The following is a 5,126-nucleotide window of genomic DNA, read 5'->3' as shown; positions in this document are numbered from 1 at the left end:
CTTGCATAGGCAGCCAAAAGGACGATCACCCCCACTAACATGCTGAGACAAGCCAACTTAGTTTAGTTTAAATGAATAACCAAGCACTCGGCGGCTCCTACCAAAATTAAGATTCTATTCATGGTAAACCAAACTGTGGCCAGACACTCATTAGCCCTGCCTTCTGTGGCACTTAAAAAGCCATCAGTGCCCAGCTTAACACTTGGCATCACACATCATTATGTTCCCCAGTGAAACACACAGCCGGGATTATCTCTCAGTTGCTACCTGTGTGTGCGTGGGGGTAAAACAAGAGAGAGAGGGGTGTGCGTGGGGGTAAAACAGAGAGAGAGATGAGGGGATTCAATAAGCTTCCCACATACGGCATCTCTCCTAGCGTGAGTCACCCCTCATGACTCGGGTAGTGATGGTGTTGGCTGGTTCCGGAATGTGGCACTGGTGGTGCCCCGTCCACCAGGCTGGCGGGGCACAGGCAGTCAGGCACCCAGCCAGCAGCAGCAGCACCAGGTGCTTCACCACCACCAGAGCTCCCTCACCCTGCTGCATGCATTATCCACATTCCCCGCTGCCCAACACCCGCTGACATTTCAACCACACCACAGAGGATGCCGTCTGTTGTGACACAGTAAACATCCGCTCCCTGGAGCTGGGAGACTCCTATACTACGATACCCACCACCTCTACTGGGATACTCGTAGTAACGTCGACATATTGTCCAGTACCGTATTTTTATACTTGCACAATATATACTGAATCGATGTGTATTTCTAAGGCAATTTTGTTTAATATGTATGTATGTATGTATATACCGCTTTATCAACACAACACTAGAGGAGGAGGAGGAGAGCATCTTGTGCTCCCCAGCCACACGTGCTCACCACACACCCATTTAAGTATTCCTCGACACACCGCACACATTATACGGCCTTAATATAATGCAGCAGGTTTAACGTAATGGCCTTTAAGGGGCCATTATTGAATGGCCCTTAAAGGCAACAACAGGCGGAATATCAGACTTATATAAACACATGAGAGGACAACACTGCACTGAAGGCTTGGAAAACACCTAACCTAACCTAACCATTTGGTAAATAAGCGAAGAGCTTCCAATGATAATAATACCGTCATACAGATATTAACATAATTAGCATTTATATTATTATTAGTTTTATTATCATTACCTGTAGTGTTACAACTCCTTACTGTTATTATTATTATCACCACTAATCGTTATTATCGTCACTATCCTTCGTTTCATATTCTTAAGTGTATATTATCGAGGCAAAAAAAAGGGTAATACCAGGAAAACTTTATATACCTGTAATTAATATGCATCGTACGAGTATACAGTATATCCACAAATTAGAGCACAGGAGAGAGAGGACCAAAGGTGATAACGATAATATTTTTGGACAATTCATTTTATCTCTCTTTCTCACAAACCCTTACGAGTACTGACTGTCCCAATCAAAAACAAAGATAACTCTAATATTTCCGCTACAGCTTATCGTTCTTATCATAGAAAAACAAAGATACTATTAGTTTAAGCTCAGTTTGTGGTTGGTAAGTTTCTATGCACAAAAGCCTCCAGAGTATTGCCCTTAAATAAAAAAAATCATTCGGTACATCAGTAAAAAAGTAAAATTTCCTTCGGTACACCAATAAAAAAGGTAATATTTCCTTCGGTACATAAACAAAAGTAATATTTCCTTCGGTACATTAATAAAAAAAATATTTCCTTGGGTGCAATAAAAAAAATATTTCCTTCGGTATGTTAATAAAAAAGTAATATTTCCTTCGGTACATTAATAAAAAAAATATTTCCTTCGGTACATAAACAAAAGTAATATTTCCTTCGGTACATAAACAAAAGTAATATTTCCTTCAGTACATTAAATAAAGTAATATTTCCTTTGGTGCATTAATAAAAAAAGTAATATTGCCTTCGATACAAAAAAAAATCACATCAATGACGTTTTTAATTACGATCTTGGGTGTTATCCTTGTTATTCTGGCTAAAGCAACTGTCTCGATTATCACATCACAGTTATCTTGAACACCTCAATTAACCTAACCTAACTGGTCCTGAAGAAAGCTGCCGCAGACTCGCAGCTGGTCGACCTGACTTGGACGAGGTCGACGCAAGATCTGATTATTATTTTTTGTTCTCTCTTTTCGTATCGTCTGACCCTATTCGAGTTCATCCATCATCCAGATTACTACCTTCACTGTAGTGGTTTGAGAGAGTTAACCACCCTAATGCTGCCTGAGGGAATTATGTTATGTTGGGTGATAGCAATAAATAAATAAGAAAATTAAAACACCCTCACAAGCGAATAACACAATGTCAGGTGCGGAAAGGTGTAGGTGTGTGTGTGTGTGTGTGTGTGTGGCCAACTTATCGAACTCAACTGCGGGAGGCGAATTCCGTATTTAAAAGCGTCTCAGCTGACAGCAAATCCAACTACAGGCGACCTCCACACGCTTAGTATTTTGGCTTGGGTGGGTGGGTGGGTGAGTGAGGTACAGTACAGGTGCACCAGAGAAAAAGTACTTGTATTGCCCATGGCCAAAGTCAGGTCAAGCAAGATCTCTCATCAGTACCCTGGCAGCTCCCTCTCCTCTCAACCACAACCTTTATCTCTCGCTTCACTCACTATCATTCAACACTCGAGTGGTCTGTACTCACTACTGCTCACCAAAATGTGGGGGAAAGGGGGAGGGTAGGGAGTTATGTAATGGTTGGGTGAGAAGGGAAGAGGTGTGACGAATGAAAATGGGAGGGAAGGAGGGGACATTACAAAGGTACTCAAACTATCCAACCAGGAGCGAACTCGTAACAATGGTTTTAAATTAGACAAATTTAGATTTAGGCGGGAAATAGGTAAACACTGGTTTGGAAACAGAGTAGTGGGTGAATGGAACAAGTTACCAAATATCATCATTAACTCGAATACGCTGAATAGCTTCAAACACAGGTTGGATGCTTATATGAGCAATAGGGGTTGGGTGTAAACGGGACTGTCCAGTATGGGCCAATAGGCCCGCTGCAGTTTCCTCCATTCTTATGTTCTTATATGAGCAATAGGGGTTGGGTGTAAACGGGACTGCCCAGTATGGGCCAATAGGCCCGCTGCAGTTTCCTCCATTCTTATGTTCTTATATGAGTAATAGGGGTTGGGTGTAAACGGGACTGCCCAGTATGGGCCAATAGGCCCGCTGCAGTTTCCTCCATTCTTATGTTCTTATGTTCACACTATACCCATAACCTTCTGCCCCGTAATACATTAGCTTCTGTATCAACCCCCCCCCCCTTCCCCCTCACAACACTTCCGCAGTGTTTGCTACAGTATGCTGGCAGGACAACACTCGTATACATCAGCATCTCTCAAATCAAACATTACAGTCAAAACCCAAGACGTGAGGGAAAAAATGATGGGAGGGCCTGATGGATACACAGTACACCAACCAGAAAGTGTATGTATGAAGCTTTAAATTGTGTAAATTGTTGTAAATATTCTAATATTCATACGCGGTGATACGAGCTTCAGCTTGAGTAGAAACGAGATGGAGACAAAGAATCAACTCTTGGGTATTGGCGCAAACACACCTGAGGCAGTAATTAGGTGGAGGTCAGGTGAGGGGCGCCCTCCAGCCTGTGGCCAGCTGAGCTAAGTACACCGTGTTCACTCCTCTCTTCTTGAACCATTAACCACGACCAGCGACACACCGGTACTCTCAACGGGTAAACAGAACGTACAATAACAATCACCGTCTTCCACAACATTGTAAACACTGTGGACAGGTAGACGGCCAGAGGTCGGTGGAAGAGAAGTCTTACAAGTATATACCAACAGGGACAGTTCATCCTGTGGGAATAAAGAAGTATGGAAACTCTACCCAAGGAGCTACCTGATACTATTAGGGTGTAGCACCTTGGTCCCCTGGCCCGCCTGACATGTCACAGTACACACACACACACACACACACACACACACACACACACACACACACACACACACACACACACACACACCTCAAAAACACGACACTCACCTCCAAAACACCAGGCCACATCCAACACTTCCTCCCATTTCCCAACTCTAAGTCACACTTCACGCCAACGAGGTTCATGATTAATTTCAACATCTGGAGAACACGTGGCAAATTTTTTCCTTCAAGTATAAACAAATATATTGATGTTTGTGCCGAGATCAAACCAGTGCTCTAACTCTGACCAAGATCTCCTCAAGAACTAAGACAACACAGCTCTATTTCACCTGATGATTAAGCACCCTAACGCTAAATGTTGGCTTGGGTGGATTGGGTTAGCATTAGCAGTGTTAAAGCATCTGGTGAAATAAGCTGGGATGCCTAATTCATCGTGTAAACAAACACCCTACAAGACTGAGCCAACACCCGCAACACATGTAAACAAACACCCTACGTGGCTCAAGAAACACAGAGGTAGGAGAAACACAAGTGAGGGGTGTGGAGCGTGCTGAGGGAGGAAGAGGCAAGACACGGGTAGCGGCGTCCCTCCACCTCACCAACTACTTTAACACACGTCAACAAAATTACTCCTTAATGAGGTAATGTTGTGACGTAAAAAAAACGAGAGAACAGATTGAAGAATGTTACAAAAGCCAGAGGAGGAGGAAATGGAAAGAAGAGGAGGAGGAACATGAAGAAAAGGAGAAGAGGAAGAAGTGGAGAAGAAAATGAGGAGGAGGAGGGAGAAGAGGAGGAACAGGAAGAAGAAAAGGAGAAGAGGAAGGGGAAGAAGTGGAGGAGGAAGAAGGAGGAGAAGAAAAGGAATAATGACAGGTATATAAATAATTAACTAAAGCTCTGTGGCTGGACCACCATCATCATCATAATAATAATAATAATAATAATAATAATAAAGATGATGATGCTGATGATAATACTAATAATGCATAAATAACCCAGACTCGGTTCATCCTGGGAGGCAATACACAATACCTTCACTTGGTACAAAGCTAAAGGACAAACTTGAATAATTTGTCTTTGCATAACGCGAGAGCAGCAGCGAGGCGCACTGTCTGTGGTGGTAGTGAGTGTAGGAGGGACACACACACACACACACCAGCCCCGCCCGGCTC

Source organism: Homarus americanus, unplaced genomic scaffold, assembly GCF_018991925.1.
Source record: "Homarus americanus isolate GMGI-L3 unplaced genomic scaffold, GMGI_Hamer_2.0 scaffold41027, whole genome shotgun sequence".
Taxonomy (NCBI): Eukaryota; Metazoa; Arthropoda; class Malacostraca; order Decapoda; family Nephropidae; genus Homarus; species Homarus americanus.
This window is presented reverse-complemented; position numbering follows the sequence as displayed.